The sequence below is a fragment of the Tympanuchus pallidicinctus genome, unplaced genomic scaffold (assembly GCF_026119805.1).
Source record: "Tympanuchus pallidicinctus isolate F22 unplaced genomic scaffold, pur_lepc_1.0 scaffold11, whole genome shotgun sequence".
Classification (NCBI taxonomy): domain Eukaryota; kingdom Metazoa; phylum Chordata; class Aves; order Galliformes; family Phasianidae; genus Tympanuchus; species Tympanuchus pallidicinctus.
This window is the reverse complement of record NW_026294627.1, coordinates 23,825,693-23,843,453: the sequence shown is the minus strand read 5'-3', so window position 1 is coordinate 23,843,453 and position 17,761 is coordinate 23,825,693. Positions and strand designations below refer to the sequence as shown.

Sequence of the window (17,761 nt, the reverse complement as noted above, 5' to 3'; positions counted from 1 at the left end):
ACCACCGTCCTCCTCCACCGCCGCCCGCCCTCCCCTCCCCCTGTTGATGTTACTCAGAAGTTTCGGGCGGACCAGCCGCAGCCCGACCGCCCCGGCACTTTCTCTCTCTGACTGAGGCGCTTCCTCGCTCGCCGCCCGCTTTTAAGGGCGCCTGGGCAGGTCGGGGCCCGCCCCCGAAGGACACGTCCCCGCCCCACGTGACCGCCTCCCGGCCCCGCCATAGGGCTTCTGGCGGCCGCTCTATTAGCATATTCAAATCGCCGGGGGAGGGCGGGGCAGCGCGGGGGGGGGGTTGGCTGGAGCCGCTGTGGGAGAGGGCGGTGGGGGAGCGCGCGTCCGAGCGCCGCTGCCGCACATGCGCAGTGGCGGTGGGGTGAGGGGGGTGACAGAGGCGGCGATCGGGGGGCGCCGCTCCTCCGAAAATGGCGGGAGGGGGCGCCCCTCTGCCGGGCTCCGGGCGGACAGCGCCCCGTCGAGGGGCTGCGGCCGTGGGCGGGAGCCCGGCTGGGACCAGGGCGGGGGACGGCGGTCGCCAGGGTGGCGGGGTTGGCCCGGGGGACCGCAGCCCAGCGGGGAGGGGACGGCGGCGGTTTGTCCCCGCGGGTGAGTCACGGTGAGGGGGGAGAAGGGGCGGGCGTTGCCGCCGCCGCTCTCCTCGAGGCCGCGGGAACGTCCCCGCGCGGAGCGGAGTCCCCGCCTGCCCCGGGGTGGGGGCTGAGGGTCGGCGCGTTGATCCCATTCCAGCCCAGCCCCTCCAGGCCGTCGTTCGGCTGTTGCTTGAGCTCGTCGCCCTCCGAGGCGTGAAGGGCGGTGCTCTCCGTTTTATTTTCGAGGGGGTTGGCGGGGTCCTGCACAGCGCTCAGAGCCCCGGACCGCCCTGCGGGCTGTGAGGGGACACCGGGAGCCCGGGCACGGACCCGCGGGGCTCAGCGCCGGGCTCGTCGTGTGGTGAATTCCCAGAGACCCGCTCTGGTCTTTCACTTGGTGGAAAAATAAAGAAAAAAAAAAAAAGATGAAAAAAAAAAAATTGGCTGCCCTTAGCTGTGACCTTTTCCCTACGCGCAGGCAGAGTTTAACACCGGTGTCCCTTTGATCCGTGCTTGGGCACTCCGAATTTACTTCCTATAAATCGCATCACTGTGGAGTGTTTCCAGCCAATTAATGCCTAAGATTGAGCTCTCCGTCCTTTGGAGGTTTCTGTTTGTTTTTCCCCACAATTGTGCCTGCGCCTTTCCTGCTCTCCCAGCCTCGGAGAGCTGACTCCAGAGCCATTTCTGAACATAATCTGTTCAGGAGATTGCTCTGCTTCCTCTCTGGCTGATGTTTTCCCCCAATCCAGCTGATGTGCTCCCACAGCCACTGCTCTAGAAGGTACGAAGCCACTGTACTCCTTCTCTCAAGATAAAATTGGCAGTGTCCTGGTTTGAATCATTTCATTCTTCCAGGCAACATTTCTGTCTTGTTAGGCAAGAGCTGTTTTTGGCTTTTTTTTTTTTTTTTTTTTTTTTTTTTTTTAAGACTAATGAAATATTAGCATTTAGTTTCTAGGAAGGCTGGAAAGACAGAGGAGAAATCACATTTCCATTACAGGTTTATATACGTCCTTATTGCTGTGAATAGATATTTTGGCTTTCCTACTGGCACCTGTGACCTGTGCCATCCATCCCGAGGCACTGGGGCAGCGTCAGGGATATTGTCTTTTATCCTGGTCGCTGCTAGGAGCCACTAAGGAATCTCCAGCCTGTAAGATCTGTAAAGGAACTCTCATGTTTAGAGTGGAGGGCTAATGAAGTTTGGCAACTATGTTTCTTCTATGGTAACAGCCTGTGTCATGAATATTTTTCAGCCTAGTAAGAATGGCGAAGCTTGTCTGTACTCGCTGATTCCCGAGCTGCTTGTTTCTTTCCAGCCATTCATTTTCAAAGCTCTAGCAGCAGTCCTGCGTCTTGTGACCAACTGCAAGGCTGTTCTGGTCTGGGTTCTACTGGTAAACCCAAACCTCTGCTTTTAGGGGAAGTAAACCAGAAGATGCTGCCAAGGCACGTTGCTGGGTTGCTCTGGAATCAGTTGCATGCCAGGCCCCATTATGCAGTTAAAACCTCTGGACTACTGGAAAGACTTGGTTCACAATCTTTTTGTGTCCACAGCTGTATTTTGAGATGTCCTTCTTCTTTTCAGCTCTTCACAGACAATTGTGTGCATCACCTGGTTCTCTGTCAGGTGTGCAGCTCCTGAGGTCAGCAGGATTGGCTGCTGTGAGGCTGGTGATCATCTTGAGGTGGTGGGATTCAAGTTAACTGAAGGCCGTAATGCTGCTTTAACAAATCATGCCTTGGGATTAGTAGCTTCACTTGGGAGTCAAGTTGACTGAGTGTATGATGTTGGCCTCTTAATTGGCTTTCTTTTAAATCTCTTACAGGCACGTTTTTCAGACATGCCATCTTCTCTCCTATTTGTGTATCAGTGATGTTTCATTGACTGTCCTAATAAAAGACCACCTATTTTACGTGTCAAGCATCCATTTTCTTGGAGAGCATTCTAAAAATGGAAAGCTTCTGGGAGGTAGCCTTCTGCGAACTGCAGGGGGAAAAAAAAATTAAACAAACAAAAAAAAAAGTAAGGCATTTTAGAATACTTGCCATACCAGGAAAACATGAAAGGCAGCCTGGGACATGGAGACTCTGTGCAAGGCCTGGAAGGTCATTTGGAATTTTTATTTTTGTTGCCAGTAAATGAAAGAGTGTGCGTGGGGGTAGGGAGTGAAAGACATATTAACTGTTAGTAGCAGAGTCAGTCATAAAATAGCAAGAATTCTGAATTGACTTTGAAAGTGGAAGCAATAGGTACACTGTGTTTTCCTTACCAACATGAGAAGAAGGTGGGACTGGAGCATCTGGGCTTACTCTGCCCCGGTCTGCTCAGCCCCACTGATCATCACTGATAAAAGAATCCCACAGACAAAACTCACGCAGCTCCAATGGGATTTATACAAGCAGAAATACTTTGTGAATTCTGTACATGCTTTCTTTTTGCTATTATCTTTGAAGCCATTTGGAACATTGAGTTCTTTCTGTGCATGTTATATTAGAACCATATTAGATCCCCTATAGGGCAGAATGAAGGGTAGTTTTGTGTTGTCTGTAGTAGGCATTACTTTTCTGCTGGGAGCTGGCCAATTTGATTAATATTGAGAAAGATTCTTTCAAAGATAATCAACCCAAGCCTAAGTGTGTATCAGCCTCTTGATGTGAGAGCCATAATGGCTAGTGCTGCCATCAGAGCCACATTTATAAATCTGTACAAGGGACTTGCTATGAAGGAACAAAACCTAGTGATATTAGTGCTTATGCTCATTACTGATACAGCTGATGCAGCTGAGCAGCAAGAGTGTGAAACTATCACTGAAAATAGATGCATCTTTCTTTGATTTAAGCCCTTCTACATGATGGACAAAATTATACCCCATGCACAGGCTAAATGAGCTTGTTCTAGCTTTTCTCCTAAATCTAGGTGAATTAATTCAGCATGGTTCTGTCTGAAGGAATAATCTTGTTGTACCGACAACGAAAACAATTCCAGCTTCTTTCGTTCACAGTTTTTGTTTATTATTTTTCATGCATCCATAGGGGATTATGAGAGTACATCCACATCTAAGAATACTCATGTACTCATCTTCAGAGTGGGCATTGTTCATCTGAGGACAAACAGAGCAGTATTAAAAGTGCAACTTTCAGTTAAAATTGAAATGCTAGCACTGTAAAGCAAAATATAAATACGAGTATGAATATAAAATACGAGCCAGAAAATAAAATTATTTAAAAATAAAAAAGGCTTTTGATATACTGTTACTGTTTTGTTTGTTTGTTTTTTCTCTTTTCCTTGAAGATAAACAACTTCTCCCAGTGAATATTCACTGTTCACTTTTGTTATATTATCAGAGTGTTAGGCTTATTTTGTCCTAAACCACAGGCTTGAAGTACAACTGGCAGTTAAACTTTAATATTTTATGTATTTATTTGTTTATTTTAAATTGCCTTTCTCCTCCTGTACGCAGAACAATTTCACAAAGATGTGAAGATCTTGGTCTGCTCAGGTTTTAATGACACAGGTAGATTTTTCAGAGCTTCCTTTAAAATCCCGTTCCATAGCCTTGCAATTTGTCATTTCCACACTTTTTTTTTCACAATTGGAAGTTTTAATTTTTCCATTGCTTAGTTTGATGCTCATCACTAAAACATATATCCTTGTATAGCATTCTGAGTTTTAGTGCTTGCATCATATTCCCTTTCGTCTTCCTTTAGTCAAGCTCTGTGCATTTGGTTTATTTGCTTTATTTATAAATAAAATGATGTTTTCCACTTGTCCTGAACTTGACTACATGGGAACTTATATTGTTAGATGGATTGTTTTTCTCTATTTTATATTCAGAGATTTTTTTACCTTACTCTTTTTTTCCCCCTCTTCCTGAAATTGTTCCCAAAGAGAAACTGTAATTCAGGTAACTATAAAGCTCTGAGAAGGCTCAGATAAGATGTTATCCCTAACATTTTTTCAGAAAAGTGACATTAAGATAATTTGATCTCAGTTTTTTATCTATACTCTAGGACTTTGACCAAGAATGCCTATTTTTCTAAATTTTGCAGAGGCAGCTGTCTGCCTTCAAGACTGTCTAGCACCTTTTAGAAGCCTGTACTTTAGCTTTCCCAGCACAGTAAATTACGCCACTCTGCAGAATGATGACCCCTAGAAGAAGTTGCATTCTGGCTTCTCTTGGCCCATTTTCAAACACAGCTTCATTTTCATTGCTTGTGGATCGGGAAGCCCAGAGGATAGCTCTTGAAGCTTCCTAGGGATTTTTGTATTCCCCACCACTACTTCATTCATCCAAATCCCTTGCTGTTTCCTGGCTCAATAGCTCGGAGCACAGAGAACACTAGTTTGCCATCCAGGGGTAGAATAGTTAATGTGGAATTTCAAGGAAATTGGTGTTAGGATGGTTTGAAATAGTTTGTTTTCTAACTGTCCAGACTGAATGTGGGCACCAAGAGATGAAGTTCATGAATATTTGTGAAGTACTTAAGCTTTTCAAAAGTGCGTTGTGATGGAAGTGCATAGTAAGATTATTTTCTGAGGAAAAACTAATCTCTTTGAGGACCATCTGTGCTGTGACAGTGGAAGTCAGTCAATTAATGATAGAAAGGTTTAAAGGCACCTGAATAGAAGAGAAAGATAAAATCAAATTAAGACTGTTTATTTGATACCTGCTTTTCCTTTGGTATTACTGGCCTTAGATTGAAAGGTCTTCTGGGCTACGTGTTGTCTTCATACGTTTTTAACAGTGTTTAACAGAGCAGAGCCTTTTCTATTTGGCACTTTAGGGAAATATTAAATTTAACGTGGAGAAAACTGCTTAGAACAAACATTTCAAGATTACAGTTCTAATAAGGCAGTAGAATTTTAGTAGATTTACAGTCCTTATGTATCCTTCCAGATGTGTTACATTGCTCCTTTCACTTCAGGTAGGATCCTGGTCAAGAACAAAAACCTGTCACAACTCCAAGCTTTTAAATTCAGTCTCTTGGGTAATTCAGCTAGCAGTGTCAAGACCCAAAGAGAACAGAAAACCTCTCTGGCATGTGAAAGCATAGGTATTTTTACCTTTTTTTTATTTCTTTTTCCCCACCTCCTTTTTCTTGAATTTATTCATCTTTGAGATGCTGGCAGCAGCAGTCCACTTGATTCCTGATGGTACCACAGTGCCTAGGGAATAATACAGGTACAGACTTCTCATCTTCCCTCCTCTTCCCAGGCCATGAAAACAGGAAGAGTTTTAAAACAACAGGTCTGAGGATACTTTTGCTTATTGTGCCAGGGGAAAAAAAGAAATCCTGTCATCAGTAAGGCCAGAAATAATAGTTACATCTATCAGATAGTTTGTGAGAGACTGCTTGCAGCAATCTCTATTTTTTAGCTTTTAGTTAGAACCCTGGCTTTTAGTTTTCTCACTTTACTAGCTCTGACTAAAAGCTCCTGTATGAATCACGATGGGTTAATTCAGCCCTTCACATAAATACCTGTTATACATGCTGCTGCCATGTGCTCTCTTCTCAGATGTCCAGCACAGAATTAGGATAATCTTTGCCCGCAACATAATTTTTTAACAATTTCCAGATAGCTGTTTCCCTGAGAGATGGGTGCTCTGCCTATACCCACCAACCTGAGTGATACTTGTCACCATTCCAGAGATTTCTTTTGTTTGTTGCCTTAAGCATTCTTTCTTGCCTACGCTGCAAAGTTTCATCAGCTCCAGAAATCATATCCCTTCTGAAGGGTTGCACCCTCCTGCACATTTCATAGCATAGCAACGTAACTCTATTGCCATGGATCCCAGACATGAGCATGCAGAATTTATCCAACTAATCAAGTGGTGCAAGAACACCAATTGCTGCTACAGTCGGCTTGGAGCATGGAGTGGTTACAGCTAAAAATATTCTACAAGCGGCTTTGCAGGGAGGCAAAACAACGAGGTCTATTTTATTTATTTTGAATGGCCAGAGTAATCGGTATGGTCATAATAAACTAGAAGGCAGAATTATACATTCATCCCTAAAGTGTATCCCACTGAGGTACCATACCTGCATGCAGTATTTGAGAGCTAGGAGTCTTTTCTTTACAGTATTGGCACGTGGTAAAATTTATTATCCAGCCTTTACTCAAAATGTGATTATTATGCACTGCCCCAAAACAGAATATACTGTAAAAGAAAGATGCAACTGATTGCTCTACGAAATCATGTGACTGGTGTCAGATGGAATAAATGCCTCTTGGGCTGCCTTTTGCCACTTAGCATTTAATGAAAACTTATCAAACCTCAACAAGTAACTGGAACTCTCTACAAAGGCCGTCTATAAAGCGAAGACACCGGTATTCTAGAATAAAACAAACCTGATAAAAAGCAAAGCATCTTTTCATCCAAGGAAGAAATGTGTTTGTCTGTATTCCCTGACTTAAAGCACCTTTGGCTAGATGTTTACGACTATTTGTTGAGCACGTTATGCAAAAGATACAATTAAAATACAAGGAGATTGGGTTTGTTTCTGCTTTCAGATGAATGTTGAAGCCCTGATACAAAACTTACTTGTTAAAAAGGTCCAAAATCTTGCGCAGCAAAGTCAAGTCCACAGTGGGCAAATCTGCTTGGCAGTAACTTGCAGAAAGCGACTTCTTGCAGAAAAATCCCAAATGGGAAGGAAAGACACTTAAAACATTGCTTTGAAAAGTATAAAAGGATAATTCTCACCAAGATGAAATCACAAAAGCATTTCTCACAAGGAAAATTTTAGAAGAGAGTTGAGACCAGCTTGTAATGAACCTTGAATTGTACGTGTAACTCTTCATCACAATAACACTCTTCATCCAGCAGTGCTGCTTGGTCAGTAATGGGTTCTTTTGTTGTTGCAGATGGCTTTGAATTTCACGATGTTGCAATCGGAAAGCCTTGAGCACTTCAGGATCAGTTCTAATATTTTCCTGTTGGTAAGTCATTTTGAAGTCAATATACAGTTTATGGTTATTTTCCAAACACTGATCCAAAACGAAAAGTCCAAGAAATCCCTTCCCATAATTCATGCTGATGCTAAGCATACACTTCTCCAGTTATGGCAAAGTACACTGTGTACGCTGGTTGCGCGTTGAGTGTAATGCTTTCCCTGAGATCCTCCTGCTCCTTCCATCTCCTGAGGTATTTCTATTTGCTGTTATTTCTGTTTTGTGAGGGCCCTGACACTGTTGTATGTGTTCATGTTTGACTGGTTTATGTGAGCTGTGAATACTCAGCTACCACTGATCTGCATTACTGTGGTCTTGTAGGAAGACGGAGGTTAATAATTCAAAGGAGACAAATCTAGGCTTTTAAGTGTGACATACATTGCATCCCTTTTCACAGTATCATGACTTTTTTCCCCAATTTATTTCATTTTCCTTGATCAGTTCTTCATTCATGTCTTCTATTTCAGGTTCTCTCTATCTCATCTTTTAGTTACTCTATCTCTATCTCTCTATCTCATCAGTTACAATATCTTTTTCCTGATGTTTTATCTTGGATACTCAGCATGGCTCTCCACAGCTGGCTGAGAGAAAAAAGCTGAAACTGCTCATTTGACAAGATGACAAGTCTTCACTCCCTGTGTTTTCAATGATTGGCTGTGCTCTGTGCTTGACTTCAGCAGCAGCTAATAAGTAACTCCTGATCCAGCAAATCTTCCAAAGGTTGACAGATATCACTTGAGCTCCCATTTCAGAGGTAAGTGACAGCCCTTTAACCTGATTACAGTAAAGGGCAGCAGTACTGGGCTCGCTTGTGGTCCTCTACTGAACAGTTAAGTTACCGGGAAAGGGGCAATATTCCTTTCTCAAGAGGAGCTAAGATTTGTTGTGCTTTAACTATGTATCATTTGGAATGCTCCAGCCTGTTTCCACCATAGTGCTTTTTTTTTTTTCTTTTCCCACTGCTACATCTGCTCATCATTTCCTAAGTACCTTTTTTTTTTTTTTATATTGAAATCTATTACCCATGTAGCAACATATTTTACAGTAGTTTTCACTAAGACATTTGCAGGCTTTACTTCTGTCCAGTTAGCTTTTTTCACAACATTCCTCTAATTGCTATGGCCCATTTTGCCATAATGTCAGTCACTTTGTGGAGTATGTGACTGTAACTGTGACCACTGAGTAAAGCTGTTCCTTATCAACACAGAGTGATCCAGCACACCACTGTCAGTAGCACTGAACTTTCCTGTAATTCTGATGTTATTGCAAATTCCTCCCCAGCTGGCAGTAAGATGTTTTGTATGGCTATTTCTATGCTTGAATTCTCTGTTTTCTGGATTGTGAAATAATCCTCTGCATAATTCAAGAACCATATCATGATCCGTGTTTATCAGAATCTGTTACCCAACAGTCTGGACAATTAATGGCCTCTGTAAATACAACTCTGTGATTTCTTGCTGCTGGTGGTCCAAGAACTTTTAGTTCTTCTGCTAGTCAGCACTAGGACAGCATGTAACCGCTTTCTAAAAAACAAAGCATAAAAAGTGTATAAATCTCCCCTTGAGAATTGTCTTGGCTAGAAGAAATGGCATTTCTCCCTCATTCTCCATTGAATCTTTATGTGTATGTATGTTTTCGTATATAAATGTCCATACTTGCATTTTTTCTGGTTTAAAAAAAAAAAAAAAAAGACACGAGTGAATACAGTGAAATGAATCAAAATATAATTTTAAAGAAAAAGCACTGCTACAAAAACAAAACAGAGCTGACAGAGTCAACCCTTAAGTTGGGGGAAGAGTTAAAGAGTTCAATAGTTAGAAAAATCCACAGTAGGAAAAACTTTGACTGTCACTTTTATGTATATTCAAATGTAGTCTTACAAGAGGGTTTTGAGACATTGGAACCAGATTAGCCCTGAGTAGTAATGTGCACACACTATGACATTGCATGGCAGCTGGACAACTGTTCCTTCCTCCTACATCACCATTCAGATCAGGACCTAGTCCTGAGAAGTTGTCCTAGCTTGTCATCTGTTTTTCTGCCTCTTCAGTTGCAGTGGAGAGAATTTGGACTGTTTGCACACGAAAAGGTTTTTACAAACCTTTAAGCTTTTAGTGCAAAATCATATTAATTTCCCTTGGGAAGGATCTGGATTTTGGCTTCTCACTGGGGGTTGTGTTCATTGTACTGCTGGTAGCTGCATACCACCAGACACTGATACATTTCTCTCTTTTCTATCTGTTAGTAGATGAAGTATCCATGACAAAATTCGGAGAATTTGGCATCACAAGAACAACACTCAGACTCCTGAGCAGCTGCCTGGGACCCTCACCACACATGCAGAAAAGCCCAGTAGATGTCTTGCTGATACCTGCTCTTAATGGCATTAGGGTCACTGTAGCCAAACTGTTGTTAGGTGCTAAAACTCCAGAAAAAAAAATCATCAGCTACATTTACAGTGATGCAGTAGAATTGCCAGGTCACAGCCTGAACCAATGCTTGAGAACCATTGGTGAGAAGGTGTGGCTAACCCAGGGAGCTCAGCTGCAAGCAATGCACCTGAGTGATGGAACAGGGTGGACTCTGAGTCTGCTGCTCCTCTCCCTCATTTAAGGGTTAGCAGCCAGATGAGCAATATATCTCCAGATAGAGATTGTGCTCTTCTTGATCACTGGTTGCTGGAAAGGTGAGCCAATTTTCTTTGTCAGCTGCTATTGTTCTGTAGTGCTTGTATCCCATTAGAAAGCACTGTCATTGCCGTCTTTTGCTGTGCAACTGGTAAACTGAAAAGGCCAATGCTCGGCACTGCTATGCGGAGCTCTAACAACTGAATTGTGAGCATGTTGCCTGGCAGTTTTGGCACTATGACTTTTAGGACTCTCTTAAAAGTTATTTGGACACAGGTTGGAGGAAAACATGGAATATGGACCATTTCCCATAGACAGTTTTGTATGATCAGGCTTTACTGGAGGAAAAAGGTAATTTAGTTCTGTGATGTTAGTGTGCTACCTGTTTGGCCTTGAAACTGAAATGGCAAGGTCTGAAAAACAAAGAGAGAGGATCTGTGAACCAATAGAGGTGGACCTGTCCTAGGGCAAAACTCATTGCTGCATATATGGCCTCAGGCTCTCTGGCTTTGGGGAAAGCATTTTTTTTTTTTCATTTTATGTTTTCAACATGTTTAAGTATATACGTAAATACGTGCATAGCCCTGTGGCTTTTCAAATTGGGAAACTCCTTTCCAACACTCACTCATTACAACAGAGGGTATTTACATGCTCATGATTACTGTCTGCCCTTTATCCAAGGTCTTCTCATTCAAGCACTTCAAGAAGCACTTACATGGCCATTTCTTATGGTGTTTCTTGCTACGGTTCAGTAAAAAATAACTATCACCTTGTTCCCTCCTATTACTGGGAACTTATCTAACACAGCAGATGAGTTCTTTTGACCTCAGAGCGTCACTTGGCCTCATATGGATCTTTTTGAGTGCCTTTCTCATTGACACTGATACCTTATTTAGAGCCTGTGTGTGAAAATTCCCTCGTGCTGATATTAATAATACAATTCAGAGGCTATGCTGGTGCCATTTAGCCTGAACATCAGGCTTCTAATCTAAACTTGTGAGAATGTAAAACATTTTTTTTTTCAGTCAGTCCCAGGACTTTTTTTCCCCCATTTGGACTTTCCTCATTTGCTGTCAGAGGTACAAGATAGGCATTCACCAGTTCTTCAGTCTTTACAGAGGTAATTGTCAGATAGTATTTTTACACAAGGAGGTCGTCAAGTTACAGATGAGAACGTAACTGAATAACTGGTTTTCCCTTTCAAACATGTGTGGCCTCTTGTCTCTAGAGTGTTTGCTGTTTTAAAAATAAGAAGTATTTTTCCTGTTTTCATAGATCTTTTTTGCCTGCGTACCCACACTTCTTCCAAAATCATATGCTCAAAGCAGCCAAAACTGATTTTGGTAGGAATATAAGTTCAAAATCAAAGTGTACTCTGTAGATTCTGACTATAGACTTATGAATTTACTCCAAGATATTCAAGGCAATCAGATATTTGGATTGAAATCTATCTAGAATAAAAATCATGCTGATCAGGAAGGGTCATGAGGCAGTCAAGGAACTAAATGCTTCACAACACTGTCTATAATAGTGCCCATCTACATCTAGCATCACTGGAATGTATGTATATGCTTACAGACTGAGAAACTCCTTGCTTCAGTAAGGGCCAGAAATGCTGACTTACTTGCTAAAGTGAAGGTGACTCATAACATTTACACAGAATAAGACCTGAAAGAGTCCATTTGAACAATTTGGGATTCTTTTTTAACTCCTCAGAAAGCCCTATGGTACTGAGTCACAAGCTCTTGCACACGCTTCAACTTCCATGGTTTTTCAGAATTCTTCTCCACTGAAAGGGAAAGTTCACCTACCCTGGTTCAGAAAACACAAGCTTTTAAATAAACTTGCTGTTACAGGGTTGAGTTGAAAAAAAATTAATGGTGAGGGTCTACCTATTTTTTTTAATAAGACTCTCATGCTGGTTTTGTATACTTTGAAGGTTTCTGTGTATTTGCAGTAAGGAGTAATCTTTGAAAGGGTTCAACTTCAAGAAAACTGCTCACCTTCATAAACTTCTTCTCGTGTCCAAGGTAGTACTCTTTTGATCTTTTTGACTTCTATATGCTCAATTGGTTGAAAGTATTTTGCTGTCCTAGGAAAATCCAGGGCTGCGTGATTGGTAGTAAAGAAAAATAAAATAATTAAAAAACACAAGCTGCTGTAAAAAAAAAAAAAGTGTTCTTTGATATTCCCTAGAAATGTTCTTAACTGTATATTTTAGAAAAAAAAAAAAAAAGAAAACGGAAATGCTTCAAAGTTTTCAAATACTTTCAAAGTATTGTTTGTGCCTGTGTAAGATACATTTATTTACCTTTTAACCAAGTTACATAGGTGACTTTAATCCATTTTCCAAATAGAATATGAATGTATTGATTCTTCAGTATCACAGAGAAGGAAGATCTAGAACAAGTTCTGAAGTCCTGAGGCCTAGAAAAATACAAGAATAATGAGCTTATAAGAATTAGTGATCAGAGTGTTCCACCAAAAAGGCAGTGATTTAAATTACAGAGATTTTTGACACCAAGCTGGAAGCCCAAAATTTGAGTGATACTATAGCTGGATCAGCGAGGACAAAGGAAACAGCAATAAGACTGCATACAATGCCAGAACTGCTTATGGGGCAAAATGCATGAGCCAGGAGTTCTCATTTGCAGCCCACACACTGACACAGCATCACTTTTTTGTTCTCACATGTTCACAGTCAGTTACAAAGCCAACAGCAATTACATGGCAGCTAAAAATTAGTGCACTTCTTCTCAGCAAGGTGCTATGCATAGTGCCTTGCGTATGTTTTAAAGCTAATCTTTCTTTTTTTCAGAACTTCTGTATACAGCAGATCTGATTTCTGATAGGTCCCCATTCTCTGAATGCCCACATAAAACTAATAACAAGAAGGATTTGTTATCAGAAATGTGATAGGCAGTATTGTTCACTGAATGAATGATAAATATCTGGAGCAAAATAAGAGTGTAGTTTTACAACAGTTTGTATTTTTGAGGAAGATGGGCAAATGTATTTCCCACTGAATCCTTTGGTGCTCTGTGAAGTTTGCCTTTCTATATGAAGAATGGATCCATATCTATTTCCCACATGCTTCTAAGAATGATGTAACATCTGAAATCAATTTTTTAGTAACTATCTCATGAAGGCTATCACTGCTGACAAAAGAGGCAACTGCAAAGGAGAGAATTTTAAGGACAAATTTTTTGCAGTTGCATTGAGCTACAGGCTTTGAAGAAACAGTAAATCCCATGTAGTATAAAGTGATAAAACATTTAGCTTACCAACAGAGTAGAAAATCATGGGCAGGAGTAAGCCGCTGCTGCATTTGATGGCTATTGAGAGGTGCCTCTACTTGTTGCCAAGTGTTTTTACCTTTTGTGTGTACAAGCCCTTTGGTTCTGCATGGGTGATTGAGGAAGAGGCTTCGGAAGCTGAAATCTGGCTCGCTGTCAATAGAGCACTTTTGAAACTAAGCTCTGAATCGGGAAGAGCGCAGCTTCTCTCCCACATTAGTTCCTCTTGCAGAGTGAGAGCAACCGCAATCAGTTTACTTCACAGCTCACAGGGGCATGTCTTCTGGCCTAAAATTTAATCAACAGAAAATCGGTTTTTTTTCTTTATGAAAAGCTTGTTCCTGGTATTATAAATATTACACATGTATAATTGCTCAGCACTCAACTAAAGGACTGTTTTTGTTAGTATCCACAAAATTCAAGCTGTTTATTGAAGTCATCTCACTCCTACTTGGTGGCCCCAATGCTTTCCAGTTCTAGCTGAAAGGTTTGCAAGGTGTCACTGTGTTGTCAGATCATGCCACCATTTTGCAAAACAGTTACCCAAAAGGGAAAACACTGCTTTTGGGGCTGTGTTTTCTTCTGGTTCTACCAGCAGTAACAGCCTGGCAGAAACAAGTATCTAAAACCAGGGCTAATGGTAGAGCTGGGAAAGCCCAGGTCCCCATGGGCCACCTGCTCACCTGATGGTCACAACTGTCACACAAGAAGCAATTACCTACTTTTTAAAACAAGTACACTTTATAAAACTCAGAAAAATCTCTCCCTGCTATACCAAAGCTAGAAAAGAAAAACAAAACTCAGCAAACAGAAGATGGAGCCAGAGAGCAACTTTTAAAGCAGAGTGCCAGGGAAGCTGTGGAACTGGTTTCAGCTCACAAGCTTCGAACCAGACTGCAGAGGAGAATCTGCAGAAAATAACCAAGGCTCCGGTGTGATATGAGGGCATGGAAGCAGCTCCACGGTGTGTGAGCACACCAGTTCAAAACAGCGCAGTGCCCTTTCCCAGAGCTCCTCTGTCCTCTTCCAGCACAGGAACATGGAGTCTAGTCTTACAAGCAGGCAGGTAGGCCAGTTCCATTCCATCCAGAGCTGATGAAAGTCAACCTGCACCAACAAAAACAAACAACCAAACAAAAACAGCAACCAAATCTAAGAGAGAAGCACGCTTCATTTACTGTTGTTGCATACCAAAATACACAGTAATAGAAAATGACACTAAGATACAAAGATGAAGTATTAATTTGATAGCAATTAAGTGTTTTTTTCACCTCGTTTTTCAGCCTGTGTTACTGGCAGATAGATTCTTACAGGAAAGTCCAAATATTCCAAGCATACCATGGCAGTACCTGCAAAAAAATACATACCTGACAAGAATCATTTTTAATTCTGTACTTTTCATGAATGTTGAAAAAGTATACAAGCTTGCTTTTCATGGCTTCTAATTTAGCTGCAAGACATAATCTTAGAAATACTTTTTAATCCATGTGTTTTAGCTATAAAGCTATGATAGAAAATGGAAGGAAAAAAACCTGCTAAGCAGTATTTGTAAGATTTCTTTTCTTGATTCTTTTTTCTTTTTGGAGGGGAAACGCTTTTCTAAACTACCCTCAGTTTGATTCTGTAAGTAGTTATTAAAGTTATGAGTATAGCTATTCTAACTTGAAGTCTTTTTGTTCCTTAATTTGTGTAGTTGTAAGAAGACTGATTCTAAAATGCAAATCATTTTCGGATGGATTACGTGTGACAACTGTACATCTGGAAAACCACTCAGATCTTGGTAATTTCATCAATCTATTTTCCATCACTATGACCCTAGCCTGTCAGGTACAACACAGGAGTACGCTACAGGCTCCTGGCTTACTCTGAGATCTTCTTATTTTTTCACTGCTTTCCTTCCTACCCTCCACAGCTTTCAAGCATCACTTTTTGTTCTCTGAGCCATTCAATCTCTGCTTTGCATGGAAGACTATCTCAAGCATATTTCCCTACCTGATCAGGGAGATTAGAGCATTGACCACAGGTTTTGACACCACATAAAGTGATATACTAGACCTCAGGACACCATTAATTTTCTGTTATTCAAGTGCCTTTCTAGTCTTGCTGAGGAAGTCACCATTAAAGCTAATCTTTAATATAAGTCCTGAAAATTTTTATCTTGACTGTCTGTACACCCACTGGAGCACCTCTTGCATTGTGGATTTGGCTTCTTTTTAACTGTTTTTTCAGTGGGTTTTTATTGCCAAAAAAACCCCAAATTTTTATATAAAGCATAGATTTTGTTTCAGCATATTATTACTTGGCTTTCATCCAAATGCATGTAGTTAGTAGCAGCCCTTGAAACCCACATTCAACAGGTGCACCCCAACAACTGTGTCATAGCCACTAAGAAAAGTTTCTCCCTCACCTTTTTGGAAAAAGGAGATGCAAACAAACAGTGCATCTCAGATTGCTTACAGTGTTTTCCTCCAGAAGAACAGTATCTTAAATCTTGAAGGAGAAGTGTTGTCTGAAAATGTTTAAAGATACAGGAGAGGCAAGGTAAATAGGAAAATGTAACACCTTAATAGGCAAATGACAAAAAAAAGAATTTAAAAAAAAAAAAAAATCAACAGCTAATTTGGAAGATGCATAGGAGTCATGGTGAACCTGCTTTTTATGTCACTCTTATTATGCCTCTGCTTATTATGACACTCCTTTCCCCCTTACTCACTTCCTTAGGAGTCTGTTGGACAAAAAGCACTGTATGTCTCCCTGCAGTATGCTGCCTTCTGCATACAGTCAGCCCCCATTTATCTGCTAACAGTGCATAGTGCCAAGTCTTGAATACAAACAAACTGCAAAGGGAGCAGCCCTTGCCAGATTTCTTCAGACTTCTGTTTTAAAAGACATTTTTAAGATATATGTCTATTCTGAAAATTATCCATTATATTAACATCTTCAAAAAATACCTCTCACATCTCATCAAGTAGCAAGGCAAGCATTTCTGGCTGTAGGACCAGCCTAGAACTTCAGGTCATCCACAGTAGTAGCAGGGCTGCTCTGCATTTCTGCTTCGCTGGTAGTAGTTTCCCTTCTATGAATTGTGAGAAAGGCATGTTATCTAATGCAATCATACATCCTCTGGGAAATAGCTTGAGAGTGCAGATTCATTTCCTGCAAGCCATTATCTGTTGCCTACCAGACCTTTCCCCCCGCAGTACACTTGTGAACTCCACGTATTGCAGTCAAGCAGAGCTTCAGTGCCTCTCTGCTCCTGCAGGTACTGCTTCCTTGTTTAGCATAACACATTCAGTTTACTAAACATTACCTGGAGCTTAGTTTTCAGTTCTCTTGACACAAAAAATATATCCCTATTCACTGAATTCATAAGATCCTCAGTTTTTCTACTGACAGTCAGGAGCAATGTTTTGTTGGCTTGAATTATTATTTTTTTTTCATTAGAGAACTGCCACTACTCACCTTATTGTGGGTGAATTTAATATTGCACTTGAAATCATAGAGTGGCTCAAGCTGGAAGGGACCTGCAAGATCATCCAGTTCCAGCCTCCTGCCATGGGCAGTGCCAGCCAGCAGCTCAGGCTGCCCAAGGCCCCATCCAACCTGGCCCTGAGTGCCTCCAGGGATGGGGCACCCCTGACTTCTCTGAGCAGCTGTGCCAGGGCCTCACCACCCTCTCAGTAAAGAATTTCTGCCTAAACCTCTTTTAGTTTAAAGCCATTCCTTATTCTTCTATCATTATCATACTGTGTAAAAATTGGCTCCCCTTCCTCATATGCTCCTGTGGATTGCTAGAAGGAAATAATGCTTTCCAGCTTTCCAGCTTTCCAGCCCAGTAGATCACTTCTATGATGCAAGACTACAGTTCAACACCTCACATCGTTTTCCAGAGTCCTCCACATTGATGATCAAAGTTCCCCTTTGGTATACACCTTAAGTGCTTTTTTAAGCGCAGAGCTTTGGACTCTCTTGGACCTCACCAAATCCAACGGGAAACGCAAGTGTGCAGCAGCAGCTTGCTGAAATCCAACTGCTAGAGTCCCATCGCGTTTCCCTTAGGGACAAACTCTGAAGGTGAATTTCTGCTTCCATCATACGAGAAGCCCTGCTTTCCTGCAGACCCTTTCACTGCGAATTCTCGCGTGCAGCCTACCTTGCACCCACGGCCACCTCTGCCTGAGCGCATTTCAGCGCGCCCGTTTCCCACCCCGCGCAGGCGGACCCGTCCCCTGGGGGCGCTGCGAGACGGCGACGCCTCCGGCCGCCATCGCCCTTCGCCCCGCCTCCCGC

General features: G+C 41.8%; 2 long non-coding RNA genes across 11 annotated transcripts; one reads left to right on the top strand and one right to left on the bottom strand.

Moving 5' to 3' along the window:
- Window positions 1–5,235: 5,235 nt before the first annotated feature.
- LOC128074783 (uncharacterized) lies at window positions 5,236–17,711 on the bottom strand. 9 transcript variants are annotated; one of them, XR_008203454.1, is made up of 7 exons: window positions 17,219–17,711; window positions 16,423–16,547; window positions 15,879–15,980; window positions 12,487–14,820; window positions 12,179–12,283; window positions 7,139–9,214; window positions 5,236–5,760 (listed from the first exon to the last, which is right to left on the bottom strand). It is a non-coding gene; the product is annotated as an uncharacterized LOC128074783 (long non-coding RNA). The 9 variants fall into 9 exon arrangements; XR_008203459.1 differs by having other exon boundaries at window positions 5,236–9,214; window positions 12,487–14,578; window positions 14,743–14,820; XR_008203460.1 differs by having other exon boundaries at window positions 5,236–9,214; window positions 12,487–13,759; window positions 14,743–14,820.
- On the top strand, window positions 8,277–15,570 carry LOC128074788 (uncharacterized). Of its 2 annotated transcripts, XR_008203466.1 has the most exons (4): window positions 8,277–8,302; window positions 12,133–12,205; window positions 15,165–15,251; window positions 15,384–15,570. It is a non-coding gene; the product is annotated as an uncharacterized LOC128074788 (long non-coding RNA). The 2 variants fall into 2 exon arrangements; XR_008203465.1 differs by lacking the exon at window positions 8,277–8,302 and having other exon boundaries at window positions 12,120–12,205.
- Window positions 17,712–17,761: the final 50 nt, after the last annotated feature.